General features: G+C 48.7%; 1 long non-coding RNA gene across 1 annotated transcript in view; it reads left to right on the top strand.

Annotated features, from left to right (window-relative positions):
* The first annotated feature begins 15,314 nt into the window (after positions 1–15,314).
* Positions 15,315–22,995, top strand: part of LOC144806183 (uncharacterized) — a 43,619-nt gene continuing 35,938 nt past the window's right edge. The window contains exon 1 of the long non-coding RNA XR_013605714.1: positions 15,315–15,440. This is a non-coding gene — a long non-coding RNA (uncharacterized LOC144806183). The remainder of the gene's footprint in view (positions 15,441–22,995) is intronic.

Here is a 22,995-nt window from a genome sequence, read left to right as displayed (position 1 = left end):
CATTAATTTTCATTAATTAATTAGTAAATATTAAATGTAATTGTGTAATTAATATTAGGTGTGTGTGGTGGATATTATAGTTTTAAATAATGTGTAATTAATAATTTTTATTATCTTTGTTACTAATAATATATTTAAATGTATATATTAATTATGTTTATATTGGAAATTAAATTTAAAAAAAAATTGATAGTTTTTTTTTTGTTGTTTTGTGTTCCAGCGCTTTCCTTACTATTGTACTCACTGGAGTGGGAATAGTCATTTTTACCCCTACGCTATCCAACGCTTTCCCTACTGTTCTAGTTTTTTTTTTATTGTTTTGTGTGCCAGCGCTTTCCTTACTATTGTACTCACTGGAGTGGGAATAGTCATTTTTACCCCTACGCTATCCAACACTTTCCCTACTGTTGCACTCTCTGGAGTGGGAATAGTAATTTTCACCCCTACGCTATCCAACGCTTTCCCTACTGTTGCACTCTCTGGGGTGGGAATAGTAATTTTCACCCCTACGCTATCCAACGCTTTCCCTACTGTTGCACTCTCTGGAGTGGGAATAGTAATTTTTACCCGTACGCTATCCAACGCTTTCCCTACTGTTGCACTCTCTGGAGTGGGAATAGTAATTTTTACCCCTACGCTATCCAACGTGTTCCCTACTGTTGCACTCTCTGGAGTGGGAATAGTAATTTTTAATCCTATGCTATCCAATGCTTTTCCTACTGTTGCACTGTCTGGAGTGGGAATAGTCATTTTTACCCCTACGCTATCCAGTGCTTTCCCTACTGTTGCACCCTTTGGAGTGGGAATACTAATTTTTACCCCTACGCTATCCAACGCTTTCCCTACTGTTGCACCCTCTGGAGTGGGAATAGTAATTTTTACCCCTACGCTATCTAACACTTTTCCTACTGTTGCACTGTCTGGAGTGGGAATAGTAATGTTACCCCTACGCTATCCAGCGCTTTCCCTACTGTTGCACTCACTGGAGGGGGAATAGTAATGTTACCCCTACGCTATCCAGCGCTTTCCCTACTGTTGCACTCACTGGAGTGGGAATAGTAATTTTTACCCCTATGCTATCCAACGCTTTCCCTACTGTTGCACCCTTTGGAGTGGGAATAGTAATTTTTACCCCTACGCGATCCAGCGCTTTCCCTACTGTTGCACTGTCTGGAGTGGGAATAATAATTTTTACCCCTACGCTATCCAGCACTTTCCCTACTGTTGCACCCTTTGGAAGGGGAATAGTAATTTTTACCCCTACGCTATCCAACGCTTTCCCTACTCTTGCACCATCTGGAGTGGGAATAGTAATTTTTACCCCTACGCTATCCAACGCTTTCCCTACTGTTGCCCTCTTTGGAGTCGGAATAGTAATTTTTACCCCTACGCTATCCAGCACTTTCCCTACTGTTGCACCCTTTGGAAGGGGAATAGTAATTTTTACCCCTACGCTATCCAACGCTTTCCCTACTGTTGCACCCTCTGGAGTGGGAATAGTAATTTTTACCCCTACGCTATCCAGCACTTTCCCTACTGTTGCACCCTTTGGAAGGGGAATAGTAATTTTTACCCCTAAGCTATCCAACGCTTTCCCTACTGTTGCAAAGCTGACAGATGCTACTGGCATGACCTGGGTGAAGGCCCTGCCCCTGGTCCTGATGGGACTGAGAAGTGTTCCTGACCGCAAGACAGGCCTAAGTCCCCATGAAATCATTATGGGAAGAGTGATGAGACAAGCATGGGTGCCAGGAAGCAAACTGTTGAGTATTACTGATGATTTGGTGCTTGAATACTGCAGAAGATTGGGTGACCAAGTGCGTTCTATCTCTCGCCAGATTGGAGACGACGGCATCCTCAATCCAACGACTCCTCTCCACAGCTTGGTTCCAGGAGACTGGGTCAAAATAAAGAAGCACACTCGATCAAACTGTCTGGCACCAAGGTGGGGAAAGAAACGCCAAGTAATCCTGGTAACAACCACTGCAGTGAAGGTCGCAGGTGTTCCCCAGTGGATCCACGCTGGCCACACCCAGAAGGTATTACCAGACAAAGAATTTGCAGAAGAAGGGCAACCAGCAGAGGACTCTGCAGGAGCCAGACCAGAAGCAGCTGACAACGAGCAGCCCAGCACCAGTCAGGTTGCAGGAACAGCAGACGTTGGCCCAGGAGTAGTTGACTACGAACTGCCAAGAATCCAGCCTGCTGAAGAGGTCCAGGAAGCTGAGCCAGGAGTAGCTGATGACGAGCTGCCAAGCATATGGCCAGAAGAATGGATACCGATGATTGATCTGACTGAAGATCCTATCAGAACAAGAGAACGACTTTGTGAAGGTAGAGAGTGGATTAGTCAGGAAAAGCAAGGCACAGGCGAAGAACCTCAGCCGCTTGAGATTCACATCAAAACTGAGGAAGGAGAAGGTCAGACAGGGACAGAGCACGTGATTGATACAGAACAAGTGAATAAGACTGAACAAGTGCCTGATACTGAACAAGTGCAGGATACAGAGCAAGTGTTTGATACGCCTCCACTAACTCCTGATGTGGATAAGGGACAGACTAGACATAGAGTAATAGTTCGAGCAGAAGAAAATCAAGAGATCGAAGTGCTTGAACAGGATCAGATAGGGTTAGAAGAACGGGTTCAGGAAACAGAAACAGAGACAATCGAAAGCCAAAAACAAAATATTCCTGAACTAGGCCAGATTAGTAACCAGGCAGAAGAAATTGATGATAGCCCTGGAACTAGCGAGATAAGGGAAGAAGAAGAAGAAAGTGAAGCAGAATTGCCTCAAGCTAAAGAGAATAAGAGGATAAGAGAAGAAAGTGAAGTCCAAGTACCAACTAAGAGACTAAAGAAAAGAAACAACCTTGAGCCTAGGTTCATAAAGAGACTGAGACTAAGGATAAAGACAGTGGAAGAAAAACGTGCAGAAGCAAGAAGAAGTGCTCGGATAGCAGAGCAAGAAGAAGACTCTTCCAAAAGAAGGAGTGAACGAATAAAAAGACAAAACAAAAAGTACAAGTCTCCTGAATGGACACTGGTTTTGGAAGAACTTGAAGATCTTGATATAACTGACGTGAGCGACGGAGAGCCCGTCCCTGAGTACTCAGCTGAAGAAGAAGACGAACCACCGTGAATTTGCACAAAGTAAGCTAGTTGTGTAAAGCCAAAAAGAGGGGTCGAGAAACTCCTTCTGAGCCAAAATGTCTGATTCAACAGTGAATGGTAGACCTAGTTGCAGCCGTTTTAAGACGTGTTGCAAGGTGTGTATATGTAGTGTAGTAGTACTGATAGTCATCTGGATAGGATTAACAATTTTCATTCCCTTTGCTGTAAGTAAAGATACTAACATTGTCCCTACTGAAACTGTAAATACTGACAGTGAGGAGTTGACAACACAGAGTGTAGCAAGACATGAGAGAGCACTGAGACAAACAAAACGAGACGTAGAAGCATCAGATGAGGGAGGATTACATTATCATGGAATTAAGAACAGGACACACTTAAATGTTTTTGCAAACTTGTTAATACACTATGTAGAAACTATGGAAATTGAAGATTGCTATGTCTGCATGAAGCTACCTACTTCTGTGGCTGAAGGCGTGACATACCATCACCTGCCATTGACATATGGAATCTCCTGTAGCATTTTAGCTAGTTTATTTTACAAAAGAGGACCGTTACAGTACTATTACTCTAATAATGACGTGATTTTTTCTGAACTTCCGATACGTGGGAACTTGAATCCTGTACATACCAAAAGTGACACCATAAGATATATGGGCGACTACTTTCTGACTATAGGTAACATTGACATAGCAGACGCACACAGAGATAACTTGACTTGTTCTTTGCGTGAGCAGGAAAAGATGTTCCTGAACATGGCAGAGAAAAGAAGAATTAAAATTCAAAAGAAGGCTAATGACGAAAGTCAGAAAAAGCCAAAGTGGGCAGAGAACATGGAAGGCACCTCAAATGGTGGAGCGGGACCTGCTCTGTTGCTGGATTTTGAAAAGAAAGGCAAGCTATGTCTTCACCGCGAGAAGACTAGCTATTATAATAATGTTTTCATTGGTTCCAGTGAATGCGAACATAATTACAAGGTAATTGGAGGTTGGGGTTTCAAAAATGGGTCAGAGCCTGTGTTTCCTGGAATTTATTATATTTGTGGGGACAAGGCTTATTTCAAATTGCCGGATCACTGGTATGGAACCTGCTACTTTGGCATTGTCTTCCCGAAAATATACCATGTGAATGGGAAAGCTGGAAGCAATGAAGATACTAATGGCTTAGTGCGTAGTAAAAGAGAAAGTATAGGTGAAATTATGGGTAGTATTTTCAGTGCACTGATACCTGGAGTGGGAGTGGTTCTGAACACTCACAGAATTTGCAAATTGTCTACTATAGTGGATGTGCTGTCTACTGAAACAGCTCATGGATTTCTGCTGGTCAATACTGAAATGGTTGCGATCAGATCAATGGTTTTGCAGAATCGACTTGCTCTTGACACCTTATTAGCGAAAGAGGGCGGAGTCTGCCGGATGTTGAAGGCGCAACATTGTTGCACTTATATTCCGGATAAAAGTGTACAGATCAAAAGATATGTGAAAAACATTACTAATTTGGCAAAGGAACTCAAACCACTCGAGGTTGATAGTGCCTGGAAGAGACTGGTAGATGGTCTCTCAAATGTAGGTCATTGGCTTGCTAGCATAGGTAAAAGCTTATTGTTCAAAATACTGATGCCAATTGGTATTATAGGTCTTATTATACTTTTCATTTTCTTGTGCTGTAAATACCGCAAGCGCACCAAGAAGCACGAGGTAAATGCAAGAGGGTTGAAACGGAGTGTGGATGAGATTGAATTGGAAGAAGTGAATGATCAGATATACAAGAAGGTGAAGACTTCTCACCCTACTAGAACTGAAAGAGAAAAGTTAGAACGATTGCTGGAAGAGATAGAACTTTATAAAGTGTGAAAGAAAGTTGGCATCTGGTTCCATTATATTTTGTGATGATAGTAAATATCATCAAAGAGGGGATTGATGAAGCAAAGCTTCGCATATTTTGCGGACTTGCTGTAGTCAAGAACCTCGTTTATGTGTAATAAGGTAACAAATGTATGTTTTACTAACGTTTATGTTGAGTTTGAACATAGATAACGAAGCTTGCACATGTGTTTTACTAAAATAATTTACCCGAGTCACCTAAAATGGCCGCCGCTTGTATTTAGTTACTGCGCATGCGTCAGCCACACTCACGTGTCCTGACGCGTCTGCAGAAGTGGAGGGAAAGTTATGCGCATGCGTAATTCATAGCTGTGCTTATCATGTGGTACTGCTCGTGCCACTGCTCTTGTGACTGTATCAATGTGGCTAACATTTAAACGCAATAGTTTTATTTCTTGATGATGAGTTAAAAGTACAAATCCTGTGATGTGTTTTCATAATGACATTACTATGTATTAATTTGTTTTTCGCTTACTTTTATGTACCGCGGGGAATGGGGTTTGTCTGTACCGAGAACCATTTTGGAGGTCCTTCTGCGCCTGCGCGACTTGCCGAGGCAGAGCAGACCTTGACTGATGGAACACAGCCAGTTGGCAGTGATGAGCAAGATGCTCCTGAGAAACGACCCGAAAACTCGGCTGAACCAATCATATGTTCTCACGGAGCAACATTGTTAAAGTTGCCATTGTATTTCTACACCAGTTCTCATGAGAACCCCAATCTAGTTAGGCGGTACCCTATTATGCAAATGTAGGCTTGAAACTCTATGTCGTGATTGGTGTGTTACCCAAATCCTACCTTAGGACCAATCCAAATTGAGGGATTCTGACACTTTGCAACATTGGAGGGTGGTACACTGTCCCCAAACTGTATATCTACCCTGGGTTCACCTAGTGAACCGTCCGACTTGTCTGGTTTAGCTGACCTGTCACTGACCCAACGCACTCAATAGGTGACTGAAGATACAGAGCGCTGCGAAGCACTCTGTCCGAATTTGACCATAGACTAAGGTTTCACTGAACCTTAAAGTGCTGGCGAAGCACTTTGCTGGGAGTTCGCTGACCCAATCGGGGTCTTGATCGATAACTGCAGAGCGGGTGGAGCGCAGGCGTTGCTTCCAAACTGTGGGTTCCGGTCCTGTCCTGAGCGGTCCTGTCTTGAGGGTTTGCTGTCCTGTCCTGAGGGTCCTGTCCTGATTCCTATTCCGAGGGTATCCTGTCCTGTCCTGGGTGTCCATTCTGCACATGCTGTCCTTTGAGGGGTATCCTTCCTTGAGGGTTTCCTGTCCTTAACTGACCCGTGGCCAGGGTTTGGTTATCACACCTTTCTAGGTAAATATTGCTCTGAAACTCTTAAAATCTTGCACCTTCTGAATTTCTAACTTTTTGCTTTAATAAAGTTCATCATTGCATATGTTATATTTTCCATGCCTTTCCGCAACTATTGAAAGTCAATTACATATTTTCATAAGTTTGTTCCTATGTCTTCTCACTTGTTAGAGATTATATTTTGCATTGCAGTTTGTAATTTTCTGATATGGTCTAGAACTTCATTACCTAGACTGTTCAAAGGCCCCTTTACTTTAAGTGAAGCGTGTTACTCATTATAGGCCCTCCTATAGTTACCCATACATAGTCTGCCCATGCTTAGATATTACTGAATTGCATAGTATTTTTCTCTTGCATTTTATATTAGTATTTCAATGATTACCCTATCATTATTTTTATATAGCTACATAATTTACATTATCTTGGTCATTGATTGTCTCATTCTTGTATACTTGATGCATGAAGAAAACGAACTTTAGATAAACATTTTAAAACTTCCAGTTGTCCGTGGTCATTTAAACAGTATTTGAATGTTATTGGTTGGGTTTGTGTTTTGCTGCCTTTTCTTTACAGCTAGCTCCCTGATTCATTGTGGTCATTAGGTACCCGCATCGGTGGATGGTAAGTCGGGTGCACTGGAAATTAATAGTAGGGAACACACACACAACTTGGTAGAGCTCGTGAAGTCACCTGATCGATATATATGGTGTTTTGAAAGTATATGGGCCCTGAAGCCGGAAACGGCGAAAACTATTGGTCGGGTGGCCTCGCCACCACCACCATGTCCACCACCACCACGTCCACCACCACCACTACGCCCATCAACACCACATCCACCACCACTACGTCCACCACAACCATGTCCACCACCACTACGTTCACCACCACCATGTCCACCACCACCACATCCACCACCAAACCCACCTCCACCTCCACCACCACCACATCTACTACCACCATGTCCACCACATACACCACCACCACGTCCACCACCACCATGTCCACCACCATCAGGTCTACCACCACCACGTCCATCACCACCACGTCCATCACCACCATGTACACAACCACCACGTCCATCACCACCACGTCCACCACCACCACGTTCATCACCACCACACCCACCACCACAACGTGACCACCACCACCACCACGTCCACCACAACCACATCCACTAACAACATCACCTCCACCACCACGTCCACCACATCCACCACTACATCCACCACCACCACCTCCTTCACCACCACCACATCCACCACCTCCACCACGTCCACGACCACCTCCACCACCACCACTAAGTCCACCACCACCATGTCCACCACATCCACCACTGCGTCCACCATGTCCATCACACCACCACCACAGCCACCATGAGTCCACCCCCACCACATCCACGTCCACACCCCACATCCACCACCCACACATCCACCACCAGCGCGTCCAACACCACCATGTCCACCACGCCACATCCACCACTGCCACATCCACCAACACCTCCACCACCACCACCACGTCCACAACCACCACCTCCCCCACCACCACCATGTCCACCACCACTACATCCACCACCACCAGGTCCACCACATCCACCACCACCAACACCACCACATCCACCACGAGACCACCACCACATCCACGTCCACCATCAACACCACGTCCACCACCACATCCACCATCACTACGTCCACCACCACCACCATGTCCACCACCACCATGTCCATCACCACCCCCACGGCCACCACCACATCCACCACGAGGCCACCACCACGTCTACCACCACCACATCCACGTCCACCACCACCATGTCCATCACCACCACCACGTCCACCACGAAGCCACCACCACGTCTACCACCACAACATCCACCACCACCCCCACATCCACCACCGCGTCCACCACCACCGCGTCCATCACCACCACATCCACCACCACCACCACCACAACCACCACGTCCACAACCACCACCATGTCCATCACCACCACATCCATCACCACGTCCACCCCCATGTCCACCACCACCACCACCTCCACCGCCACCACCACACCCACCACCACTACCACCACCACGTCCATCAACACCATGTCCACCACGTCCACCACTACCATGTCCACCACCACCGCCACATCCATGTCCACCATCACCACCACGTCCACCATCACCACACACACGACCACCATGTCCACCACCACATCCACCACCACCACATCCATGTCCTCCTCCTCCACCACGTCCACCCCCACATCCACCACCACCGCGTCCAACACCACCACGTCCACCACGCCACATCCACCACTGCCACATCCACCAACACCTCCACCACCACCACCACGTCCACAAACACCACCTCCACCACCTCCTCCACCACCACCATGTCCACCACCACTACGTCCACCACTACCAGGTCCACCACATCCACCACCACGTCCACCACCACCAAAACAGCCACCACCACATCCACCACGAGACCACATCCACGTCCACCACCACCACCACGTCCACCACCATGTTCACCACCACCACCATGTCCACCACCACCATGTCCATCACCACCCCCATGGCCACCACCACATCCACCACGAGGCCACCACCACGTCTACCACCACCACATCCACGTCCACCACCACCATGTCCATCACCACCACCAAGTCCACCACCACATCCACCACCATGTCCACCACATCCACCACCAACAACACGTCCACCACCACTACGTCCACCACCATCATGTCCACCACCACTACGTCCACCACCATGTCCACCATCACCACGTCCGCCACCACACCCACCTCCATCACCACCACGTCCACCATCACCACACCCACCACCACCACGTCCAGCACCACTACCACCATCACCACATCCACCACCACCATGTCCACCACCACCACATCCATCACCACCACGTCCATCACCACCATGTCCAAAACCACCATGTCCACATGCACCACCCCCACCACCACCACGTCCACCACATCCACCACCACCATGTCTACCACGTAGACCACATCTACCACCACCACCACCCCATCCATGTCCTCCACCACCACATCCACCACTACCATGTCCACCACCAACACCACCACATCCACCACCACCTCCACCACGTCCACCACCACCACGTCCACTACCATCATGTCCACCACCACTACGTCCATCACCATCACCACATCCACCATCACCACACCTACCACCACCACATCCACCACCACATCCATCTCCACCACGTCCATCACCACCATGTCCAAAACCACCATGTCCACGTCCACCACAACACCCACCACCACGTCCATCACCACCACTACTTCCACCACCACCACGTGCACCACCACCACCACATCCACCTCCACCACCACGTCCACCTCCACCACTACCACCATGTCCACCACATCTACCACCACCACCACCACGTCTACCACCACCATGTCCACCACGTCCACCACCACCACGTCCACCACCACCATGTCCACCACCATCACCACGTCCACCACCACCACATCCACCACCATCACCACATCCACCAACATCACATCCACCACCCCGTCCACCACCACCACCATGTCCACCACCACCACCGCATCCACCAACACGTCCATCACCACCACCACATCCACCACCATGTCCACCACCACCACTACCTCGTGCACCACCACCATATCCATCACGTTCACCACCACCATGTCCACCATCACCACCACGACACTCACCTGCACCAACACCCCGTCCACCAGCACCAAACCCACCACCACCACATCCACCACCACTACTACCACCACCACATCCACCACCATCACGTCCACCACCATCTCATCCAGTACCACCACATCCACTACCACCACCACGTACACCACTACCACATCCACCACCACGTCCACTACTACCACGTCCACCACCACCACGTCCATTACCATCACGTCCACCACCACCACGTCCACCACCACCATGTCCACTACCACCACGTCCACCACCACCACGTCCACCACCACTGTGTCCACCACCATATCTGCCACCACCATGTCCACCATCACCATGTCCACCACATCCACCACCACAATGTCCACCACCATGTCCACCACCACCACGTCCACCACAACCACTAACACACAACACCACGTTCACCACCACGTCCACCACCATCATGTCCACCACCACAACATCCACCACCACCACATCCACAACCACCACATCCACCACCACCTCCACCACCACCATGTCCACCACCACCACCACGTTCACCACGAGGCCACCACCAAGTCTACCACCACCACGTCCACCACCACCACGCCCACCACCACCACATCCACATCCACCACCACATCCACCATCACGTCCACACCCACATCTACCACCACCATGTCCACCACCACCACATCCACCACCGCGTCCACCACCACTGTGTCCAACACCACCGCGTCCATCACCACCTCGTCAATCGCCACCACGTCCACCACCAACAAGTCTACATCCACCATGTCCACCACAATGTTCACCACCACCAGCATATCCACCACCACCACGTCCACCACAACCAAGTCAACCACCACCACATCCACCACCACGTCCACCACCACCACCACATCCACCACCACCATGTCCACCACCTTAATTTCCTATGCAATGAATAACGTTAACAGATTTTTCAGTGGCGCATATGCAGAAAAGTCCTCTTCCTGTTGGAAATTAAGAGAAACTTAAACCCTCACCCAAACAATACATTTACGAAAAAAATGGATTGAATGAGAGCCGTGGCCTGCGGCCTTTGTGCTACAGTAATATTACACCTGGCGGCCAAGAAACCAAGCGCGTAGAAGCCCTGAGAGCACGGCCGCCGCGCTGCAGATGCACGCACCGCGGCGGCCATCTGTGGGTACTGCCCCGGTAGCTCGCGTGGTTTAATGTAACAGGCCATTGGCTTTGAATAGATCCCACGGGCTTCCCAGGGGCGGGATACACTTACAGGGGTAGATTTAATCTTCCATGAAAAATACGTGGGATGCCAGTGGATCATGGGACAAACAGTATATGTCCATCTTCACTATTGACCCAGTAATGCAAACCAGAACCGGAGTCCTCAACGACAACTGTGGCAATCAAACCACACACACAGGTATCTAGGTCATCAATAGGATTGCTTCTGTTGTGGGGTGGGTAGGGGGAATTCCATAAATCTAATGCCATTTGAATATAATTGAATTGGAGACTTTACTATAAGGACAATAATACTTCAAGGAAGTAAGCGGCCACTGAGGCATTTATGCACACACCTGTTTATTTGTTGACAGGAAAATACACTATGCAAAATGTTTCAGTAACTGGCAGCTTTTGGTTAATCCTGGGCAGAATCATTCAAATTCAAACTTTGTTGACAACGAATTAGAAATTTATGGTTGTGTGTACAGCGCCGTAGGCCATAAGGGCCCACACAAAAGCTTCAAATTTAAGTTTTCTAATGTTACTAAAAAGACCATGGGACTGAAGATAACAAGCATTTGCAATGTAACAGGTAGCGCATTTACACAAGTTTAAGCTATTGGGATTGTAAATGACAAAGCATTTTATTTATGTTTTGAAACCCAAAACATAAATAAAAGGCATTGTCATTTACAATGCCAATAGCTCAAACTTGCGTAAATGTGAGACCAATTTCATTGCAAATGCTTGTTCCAGTTTGTTGTGTGTCCAAACACCCATTTGGTAGCAGGTATACCCCAACTGCCTGGTTTTTAGTAAACATCAAATGAATCGCTAGTGGGCTGCCAACTATCAGGGTTGCATTGAGATAGAGAATATTTACGGGCACCAAAATAAAAATGCTCACCATTAGTGAAGTGGCATCTATAAGCTAACTGTAATGCACAGCTATCATGCAAAAGGAAAATAATAATAGACTACTGCATAGAATATCTGTGCAATGCAGTAAAAAAAGTACATAGATATGCAAGTCAGCTTCAGAGAGCACTATATTCATTCTATATCATGCATTACAATATTTTAGCTTTCTCCCACTGGAAACTTGCTCTGCCCAACAAAAGTCAATGTTAACATGTTGCCCCACGTTTCATTAAAACTCTCCCACATTGTTGTACCAAAATACATTTAAGACTTCTTTATTCATGTACATGAGGGTATACGCTGCTCATGTGTGTGCTTATATTACGTGAATGGCGGTTCATTACCATTAAAGAGAGGTATAATAACCTTGCAATGTCCCTCTCTGTGACATTACTGCACACTGACATTTGACACAGCAGACACCATCCCACATGGATACATTCGACCCAGCAGACACCATCCCACATGCATACATTTGACACATGCATACATTTAACACAGCAGACACCATCCCACATGCATACATTTGATACATGCATACATGCATACATTTAACACAGCAGACACCATCCCAATGCATACATTTGACACAGCAGACACCATCCCACATGCATACATTTGACACAGCAGACACCATCCCACAGCAGAGACCATCCCACATGCATACATTTGCTACAGTGGCACTTTCAGGGCTGGGACCCAAGGGCCCCCTTCTACTCTGTGGGTAGGGAGGGTGTTGTCATACCCTTGCCCTTAACGTCCGTAGATACCTATATCTAGGTTGGCAGCCGGCAGCTTTTGTATTTTTTACAAAGACTGTATACAGTCTTTTCTGACCCACATTGGTCCCTTGCCCACTCTGGCCAATCCATAACACGTGGCATATCAGGTTGGAGACACGTGTAGACGTCGCTTGCGCGGGTAAGTTTAAAACTCAGCATCACGATAGGGAGACCTGTTTTATTTATTTCAATGGTATGATTTTACTGTAATGAGAGTTAAGGTTTGAAGATACTATATCCAAGCGACAATATAAATGTGTTTAGAGTGGCAGCCGGTAACCTTTGTGTTTGGTAAAGACTGTATTCAGTCTTTTCTCACCCACATTGGTCCCTTGGCCACTTGGGCCAAACCGTAGCATTTCGGGCATTAACAATTGCCTATACTAATTTCTAGTATGTCTACTAAGCGATATTTGACCGAGGGTTGAATTTAACTCAGCTGCAAAATAACATATAGATATAGAGGCTCTCAGTTCCCTTTTCCCTCTAGTTCAGCGTTGATAGGGACACTTCGATTGTTTTCTCGGTATTGGTAATGACTGTATGATATACTCAGGCCAAACTAAGAAACCCAAAAACATAGTTTATTAACATCGACTACAGTGTGATATCTTTGGGTAGTCATAGATCAGTGCGTCACTTTGTATCAATCAGTTGGATGCTGAGGATACGTAAAGAGTGGTCTCGCATTTTGTTTATATTGTAGTGGTCCATGATATCAGAACAAGGGACAACAGCCATCCATCGACTGTAGAAGCATCTCTGATAAGGGACTGATTTTTAAGCGGACACAGGTAATGAGTATAGGCTCAGACATATCAATATTGAGTAAACCATGCTTTTCGGTCAACCACATAGTTACCCCTTGATTTACCTTTGTAATGTGCAGTGTACCGCAGACAGAGAATATAGGAATAAAAGGTCATCACCTGTGGACTGACTGTCAAGCGTATACAGGAAGAAGCATCTCCGATAAGGGACTGATTTTTAAGCGGACACAGGTAATGAGTATAGGCTCCTAGATATCAATATTGAGTACACCATGCTTTTCGGTCAATATATATTTCGGAGAATATATTGATAAAAGGTCATCACCTGTGGACCGATAGTAATGTGTATGGACTCTTAGATACAAATATTAAGAAAGTGAAGTACTGCGTGGTTATCTCCATAGTTATCTTCTTGTCTATCCCTTGTGTGTGTAGTTTCCACATTCACCAAGGCCTTCAGCATTAGGATCACTCGCGCTAGGCTCAGGTGCTTTTTGTGGCAAATATGTCTTGTCACATATAGTGATCTATGTGAACAGGAAAGGCCGAGCTTTTCTCTTTATATAGAAAATGCAGAAGAGAGAGAATTAAACATAAAGTGTCCAAGTGTCCATCTCTCTTTCCAGACCCCTGGATCATTCTAGAACCAGGTCTCTTTGTACTTTCCAACAGTCATTGTTTCTTAGCGATCGAGATAAAATACCCTGAGAGTTTCACAACAAGGTTGACTATTAGGTATAAATAAATAAATAAATATAAAAGCAAAATCGAGCAGCTTTGTAAGCTAAATGCCAGATATTCTGTCTCATAAAACAGACCCCCTCAGATCCCAGTCCCTCCTGCTCTTCATTAAACGTGTGGACCCGCGCGGTCAGAGGCCTCCCTCGCCTCTCCTCGTGCTCCGGTCCGTGGGGGCTGCGGGGGCTCCCCGGGGGCACCGGCCGCCTGTGAGGAGTGGGGCCCGGTGTGTTATTCCCCCAAGAGTGACGCGCGCGCTCACGCCGCTGCACGAGCCACCATCGCGCGCGAGAACAAAACATGGCGTCTCACGGCTGCGCACGCGCAGAACCGCGCGTTACAGCTGCGCACGTGCGGGGCGAAGACCCTACTTCCCATCACCGAGTGAGGACCTTGCACGGAGCGCAGCCTATGACCTGCCGTAGATAGAGGACGCCCAGCCTCAGTGCGCATGCGCAGAGCAAAGACACGCCCGCTCCAAAGAGAAGCTCGGGAGGCAGCTGTTGCTTCTCACTCGTTGTATCCCCGCGCGGACACCGTCATTGTTGTGCTTCTTTGTGTCCCTGCGAGGACCCCGTCCCACCGGTGCTGGCTCAGAGGTGTGGCCCTTCCCTGCGCTCCGTGCTGTCGGGGCCTGTGCTGCGCCCCGTGCTGTGAATCTCTCTTGCAACGACTTCTGGAGTTGGATTGCCCCAACAGCGGCGTCTGTCCTCGACGCACGCGCAGTTAATCCAAGGCCTCTTTAATCCACGCTATAGAAAGCAGTGTCTATCTCCAGCGCATGCGCAGTTAATCCATGGCCTCTTTGCAGTGTCTGCCCCCAGCGCATGCGCAGTTGTCAACGAACAGCCTCGTCTCCCCGCGCTCATAGTTCAGGCCGGGCGTTACACAAAGACAAAGCTTAACACGACCCACAGCAGGGAGCCCAGGTGAGGCCCGACCCCAGGAGGGACCAGAGCACCACATTGAACCCCAGGTGAGGCCATAAGGTACAAAGAGTGTCTGGTGCTGGAGGGTCTCGAGCCTGCTCTCCGGGGTTCATTTGTTGTTGTTGTTGCATCGATCCTTAGACATGATTATTTTGTATCAATGCTCATTGGCCCTCACTGCTGGAGTTGGGTCGCTCTTTTCAAAGCCTCAGCAAACGGTGACATTTGTTTCACCTGAAAAGTCTGTGTAATGAGAAGATCGACTTGAATCCCGTTTGTGGCTCTCCCCAGAGTGAAGGGGGGCCGCCCCGTGAATCGAAAGTGAAAGAACACACTCCAGCCAGCACCGACCGCGCCTCATTGCACCTGGGCCTGCACAGCATCATCTGATGAGGCTCAAACACCCCCAAATATGACTCAACCTCACCAGGGCCTCAGTGACCAGCCAGCACCGACCGCGCCTCATTGCACCTGGGCCTGCACAGCATCATCTGATGAGGCTCAAACACCCCCAAATATGACTCAACCTCACCAGGGCCTCAGTGACCAGGCAGCACCGACTGCGCCTCATTGCACCTGGGCTGGGACTGCACAGCATCATCTGATGAGGCTAAAACTCCCCCAAATATGTCTCAACCTCACTAGGGCCTCAGTAACCAGGCAGCAGTCAGCCAATGCCCATCAGGTAAACAAGCATTGGCATCGCCAGTAGGTCTCGCCTCTGGGACCTTATAAGTGTTTTGTTATCCAGCACAATATCCTTGGTGCAACAACATCAACTGTTGCACGGCTAAACACTTATAAGGTCCCAAAGGCGAGACCTATTGGCTATGCCGATGCTTGTTTTCATTGGTTCCTGTTTGTGGCTTTTAGAGATGCAAGCTTCTGTTCCGTCCTCGTGTCTAACTACTTCCGCCTTTTCTTGATCTAGGTCATGGGTACTCACAAACATTTTCTCGGGGGCCACAAAGTTTGGTCTATGGTGTGACCGAGGGCCGCCCTGATGCCAGCGGGGGGTGTAAAGTCGGGGTAGGGAAACAAAGCATGTATATCTAGTGGCTGCCTTTAAGAAGGAAGGTGTTCCTAAAGATAAAGGCCTTGTTACTTCATTTTCCTAACTGCAATTAACCTTTAAAATAAGTGTTTGCTGTATATGTACGTTTCTTGTTCATGTTAGTTCTGACTCGAGTAAACAGCAGCCCAGTGCTGCTGCTGCCCAGGGGTCTGCAAGTAAAGACCTGAAGGGCTTTATGCGGCCCCTGGGCCGTACTTTGGGTATCACTGATCTAGATCCTCCCGGCGACCACCCCAGCTACATGTGTATTTCCATGTTCTTCAAAAAGGGGTCGCAGTTGAGCAGACAGGCTTGTCAAGTCTTCAAGGAAGTGTGAGTGTGACGAGGCTGGTGTATTTATTCACCACTTAACTAATCAGTCTCCTGTCCCTCCGTCCTTACGAAAGCCACAATTTGTGACACATTTGCTATTTTAAGGATTGTAATAACATCACTTTTGTATATTTAAGTCCATACAGATACTGAAAACAGCAAACCGCAAGTACAAACATGAAAAGCACAGGGGGCACGAGCCCTAAACAAAACAAAACATAGGTTTTAGAGGGGCAGGGTTTGCAAATTAGAATAGGCAGTGTGCAGTAATGTCACAGAGAGGGACATAGCAAATCTATTATGCCTCTCTGTAATGGTAATGAACCGTGATTCACGTAATATAAGCACACACATGAGCAGCGTATACCCTCATGTACATGAATAAAGAAAGCTTAAATGTATTTTGGTACAACAATGTGGGGGAGTTTTAATGAAACGTGGGGGAACATGTTAACATTAACTTTTACGTGTGGGGTCAGACAGTGGATAATTCGTCCCCAGCTTATTGCACAAAATAGCAATCAACCACCAGACGCTTGTATGAGCTCATGAAGCAAGCAACTTTTATCTATTAAGTCATGCAACTGCATGTATCCTGAGCCAAAAATCCGCTGTAGGCACATTGTAGCCTTTTTATCACTTAAAATAATTTGTCACTTTTTGTTAACTAACCAATATTTTTGAGTTACGAACTAGTAATACGTGAGTAAGGTGGGGAAGTTGTGCTCCCGTCCTGAAGAAGGAGCGCAAGCTCCGAAACATGTCGACGCACACATGAGGTACTGTTCATAATCACGACAGACTTTACCTCGCACTTCACTTCTTTTAACAGTGCCAGCCCGAGGTCTTGAATAAAAAAAAAATTTCACCTACGAGCCAGGTACTTTTTAACTCTTCACTACCTACCACCACTCACATTATCATCCCTATCACTTGCACCACACACACCACACATAGTCATTTACCAGTGCTCCCGCGTAGTCGTAGGTCGCAGCACGCCGCATTCCGTTAGAGGGGTGCGAAGACCCCGATGATGAAGCATGACACCAAGGGGCCTTTTGGTGTGTGAGGGGTATTTTACCAAACACTGAGTGCTCCCATACCCTATATGGGCCGCACTTCTCTCCTGGTAGGATTCCTTTTGTTTATGCACAGAATGAATATAGTCCTCTCTGAATCTGACTTGCATATCTATGTACTTTTTTTTACTGCATTGCACAGATATTCTATGCAGTAGTCTATTATTAATTTCCTTTTGCATGATAGCTGTGCATTACAGTTAGCTTATAGATGCCACTTCTTCAGCTATTCACTAATGGTGAGCATTTTTATTTTGGTGCCCGTAAATATTCTCTATCTCAGTGCGAACCTGATAGTTGGCAGCCCACTAGCGATTCATTTGATGTTTACTAAAAACCAGGCAGTTGGGGTATACCTACTACTTGCTACCAAATGGGTGTTTGGACACACAACAAACTGGAACAAGCATTTGCAATGTAAATGTAAATGTAAATGTAGTATACTTGTAAAGCGCACAGCTGCCCCAGCAACGGGGCGTCCCGGCGCTGTATAACTCTGGGGAACCCGTCCTGGCTTTCCCTGTGGGATGGTCCCTTGCTGGGAGTCCCCAAGGTGGAGCCAGGCATCCCCGGAATTGGTGGGGCCGTTGTGGAGATTAGGCAAGCTAATGCCCAGAGTTGCCGAGTGGAACCCCTGATTAGAGTAAGCACCGAAGCGAGAATTATCGAGTCCGCTGACCAAGGTCCACGACCCTGCCGCGTCGGGAATTGAACCCTGGTCCCGGGCTGACTTCTGCTCTCAGGCCTGCCGCCTCTAACCAGTGAGCCACACTACTCCACTGCAATTGGTCTCACATTTACGCAAGTTTGAGCTATTGGCATTGTAAATGACAATGCCTTTTATTTATGTTTTGGGTTTCAAAACATATATAAAATGTTTTGTCATTTACAATCCTAATAGCTTAAACTCGTGTAAATGCGCTACCTGTTGCATTGCAAATGCTTGTTATCTTCAGTCTCATGGTCTTTTTAGTAACATTAGAAAACTTAAATTTGAAGCTTTTGTGTGGGCCCTTATGGCCTAGGGTGCTGTACACACAACCATACATTTCTAATTCGTTGTCAACAAAGTTTGAATTTGAATGATTCTGCCCAGGTTTAACCAACAGCTGTCAGTTACTGAAACATTTTGCATAGTGTATTTTCCTGTCAACAAATAAACATGTGTGTGGCATAAATGCCTCAGTGGCCGCTTTCTTCCTTGAAGTACTATTGTCCTTATAGTAAAGTCCCCAATTTAATTAATTCAAATGGCATTAGATTTATGGAATTCCCCCTTCCCACCCCACAACAGAAGCAATCCTATGGATTACCTAGATACCTGTGTGTGTGGTTTGATTGCCACAGTTGTCCTTGAGGTTCTGGTGTGCATTACTAGGTCAATGGTGAAGATGGACATATACTGTTTGGAGAAGTTATGTCCAGTGGTCCTTTTGGCAGCGGCTATAACCCACTCGCGCCTCTTTGTCCCATGCTCCACTGGCATCCCACAGATTTTTCATGGAAGATTAAATCTGCCCCTGTAAGTGTATCCCGCCCCAGGGAAGCCCGTGGGATCTATTCAAAGCCAATGGCCTGTTACATTAAACCACGCGAGCTACCGGGGCAGAACCCACAGATGGCCGCCGCGTTGCGTGCATCTGCGGCGCGGCGGCCGTGCTCTCAGGGCTCCTACGCGCTTGGTTTCTTGGCCGCCAGGTGTAATATTACTGTAGCACCAAGGCCGCAGGCCACGGTTCTCATTCAGTCCATTTTTATTCGTAAATGTATTGTTTGGGTGAGGGGTTAAGTTTCTCTTAATTTCCAACACGAAGAGGACTTTTCTGCAGATGCGCCACTGAAAAATCTGTTAACGTTATTCATTGCATAGGAAATTAAGGTGGTGGACATGGTGGTGGTGGATGCGGTGGTGGTGGACTTGGTGGTGGTGGTGGACGTGGTGGTGGTGGTGGGGGACATGGTGGTGGTGGTAGACTTGGTGGTGGTGGACGTGGTGGTGGATATGCTGGTGGTGGATATTGTGGTGGACATGGTGGTGGATATGCTGGTGGTGGATATTGTGGTGGACATGGTGGTGGTAGACGTGGTGGTGGTGGACGTGGTGGTAATTGACGAGGTGGTGATGGACGCGGTGGTGTTGGACACAGTGGTGGTGGACGCGGTGGTGGTAGATGTGGTTGTGGACGTGATGGTGGACGTGGTGGTGGACATGGTGGTGGATGTGTTGGTGGTGGACGTGGTGGTGGTAGACTTGGTGGTGGCCTCGTTGTGAACGTGGTGGTGGTGGTGGACATGGTGGTGGAGGTGGTGGTGGAGGTGGTGGTTGTGGACGTGGTGGTGGTGGTGGTGGTGGATGAGGTGGTGGTAGTTGTGGACGTGGTGGTGGATGTGGTGGTGGTGGATGTGGTGGTGGTGGATGTTATGGTGGTGGACATTGTGGTGGACTTGGTGGTGGATGTGGTGGACATGGTGGTGGTGGCAGATGTGGTGGTGGAGTGGTGGTGGTGGTGGACGTAGTGATGGTGGACGTGGTGGTGGTGGTGGACATGGTGGTGGTGGACGTGGTAGTGGTGGACGTGGTGGTGGACGTGATGGTGGTGGACGTGGTGGTGGTGGATGTGGTAGTAGTGGACGTTGTGGTGGTGGATGTGGTAGTGGTGGACGTGCTGGTGGTAGTGGAGGTGGTGGTAGTGATGGTGGTGGACGTGGTGGTGGATGTGGTGGTGGTAGTGGTGGTGGACGTGGTGGTGGTGGGTGTGGTGCTGGTGGACTTGGTGGTGGTGGAAGTGGGTGTCGTGCTGGTGGTGGTGGACATGGTGGTGGTGAACGTGGTGGTGTTATGTTATGTTATGTTATTTTATCTTTTGTATAGCGCACGGCTACTCAAAAAGAGTGTCCCGGCGCTTTTAGTAAGGAGGGCTGCATCATAATAACATAACACAGTTAAAAAGGAAAAAGGACAGAAGGCCGAGCGGGCAAACAAAAAGCGGGCTACTGGGTAAACAGCCAGGTTTTAAGGCCTTTTCTAAAGGCAAGTAGGCTGGTGGCTCCCCGCAGAGTGAACGGCAGAGAGTTCCACAACTGTGGCGCTAGTAGTCCAAAAGAGCGGCCTCCCAGGCGAGCTCTCTTCACTCGCGGGACAGCCGCCAGGAGCAGGGATTCCGACCTCAAAGAGCGAGTCGGATGATAAAAGGCCAGTCTCTTTTGGAGATACTTTGCTCCCACCGCATGGAGGGCCTTATAGGCCAGAGTCAAAGCCTTAACCGCATGCGCGCTAGCAGGATTCTGCTCCTGTGCTGAGTTTTTTTAAAACCGCACTTTACATGACGAGCTGGGCTCGTCATGAGCGTGCGAGGAGGCTACCTCATGACGAGCCCAGCTCGTCATGAGCATCGAAGGGGTTAAAGGCAATCCGTTTCCGGATTGGAAGCCAGTGCAAGGTCTTCAACAGACCCGCTGCACTGGCCCGTCTATTTAAACCAAAGATAGCTCTCGCGGCAGCGTTCTGCACCACTTGGAGCCGCTGCAGCAGATACTCTGGCAGGCCCAGGTAAAGAATGTTCGCGTAATCTAACCTGGACCCGATTAGAGCCTGCACCGTCAGCTTCCTGTGCTCCTCAGACAACAGGGGAAGGAACCTCCGCAGCATCCTGAGGAGGCCAAAGCAGGAGCCCGACACCCCGAGGATCTGGGATTTCAGAGTTAGCCCCTTATCCATCTTGACCCCCAAGTTCTTAGCAATTTTGGAAGAACAAGACGGAGGGAACATATTAATGGGCCACCAAGCCTGCCAGTCTGGCTCTGTATCACACCCAAAGAAGAGTACCTCGGACTTATCGGAATTGCACTTGAGGCTGTTCAGTTGGAACCATTGGAAAACAGCCCCAAGGCAATCCCGGATACTCTCCCCGTCAAAATCTCCTCCTCTCTTACACGAGAAGATGGTGTACGAGGTGGTGGTGTACGAGGTGGTGGTGGACATTTTGGTGGTGGATGTGGTGGTGGTGATGGACGTGGTGGTGGTGGACATGGTGGTGATGGACGTGGTGGTGGTGGACATGGTGGTGGTGGACGGGGTGGTGGATGTGGTGATGGTGGTGGGGATGTGGTGGTGGTAGGTGTGGTGATGGTGGAGGTGGGTGTGGTGGTGGACGTGGTGGTGGACGTAGTGGTGGTGGACATGATGGTGGTGGAGGTGGTGGTGGTGGACGTGGTGGAGGTGGTGGTGGATGTGGTGGTGGTGGACGTGGTAGAGGTGGATGTGGTGGTGGAGGACATGGATGTGGTGGTGGTGGACGTGGTGATGGTGGTAGATGTGGTGTACGTGGTAGACATGGTGGTGGTGGATGTGGTGGTGGTGGATGTGGTGGTGGTGGATGTGGTGGTGGTGGACGTGGTGGTGGTGGGTGTGGTGGTGGTGGACATGGACATGGTGGTTTTGGACATGGTGGTGATGGACGTGGTGGTGATGGATGTGGTGGTGGTGGATGTGGTGGTGGTGGTAGTGGTGCTGGACGTGGTGGTGGTGGGTATGGTGATGGTGGACGTGGTGGTGATGGAGGTTGGTGTGGTGGCGGACGTGGTGGTGGTGGACATGGTGGTGGACGTAGTGGTGGATGTGGTGGTGGTTTCGGTGGTGGATGTGGTGGTGTTGGTGGTGGACATGGTAGTGGTGGATGTGGTGGTGGAGGACATGGATGTGATGGTGATGATGTGGTGGTTGATGTGGTGGTGGTGGGTGTGGTGATGGTGGATGTGGTGGTGGGGGAAGTTGGTGTGGTGGTGGACGTGGTGGTGGTGGTGGTGGACATGGTGGTGGACATGGTGGTGGACGTAGTGGTGGATGTGGTGGTGGTTTCGGTGGTGGATGTGGTGGTGTTGGTGGTGGACATGGTAGTGGTGGATGTGGTGGTGGAGGACATGGATGTGATGGTGATGGATGTGGTGGTTGATGTGGTGGTGGTGGGTGTGGTGATGGTGGATGTGGTGGTGGTGGAAGTTGGTGTGGTGGTGGACGTGGTGGTGGTGGTGGTGGACATGGTGGTGGACATGGTGGTGGACATAGTGGTGGTGGACGTGGTGGTGGTGGACGTGGTGTTGGACATGGTGGTGGTGGATGTGGTGGTGTTGGTGGTG

This window comes from Lissotriton helveticus, assembly GCF_964261635.1.
Source record: "Lissotriton helveticus chromosome 1_1 unlocalized genomic scaffold, aLisHel1.1 SUPER_1_unloc_51, whole genome shotgun sequence".
NCBI classification, from domain to species: Eukaryota; Metazoa; Chordata; class Amphibia; order Caudata; family Salamandridae; genus Lissotriton; species Lissotriton helveticus.
The sequence above is the reverse complement of the archived record's forward strand: the minus strand, read 5'-3'. Positions and strand labels throughout refer to the sequence as shown.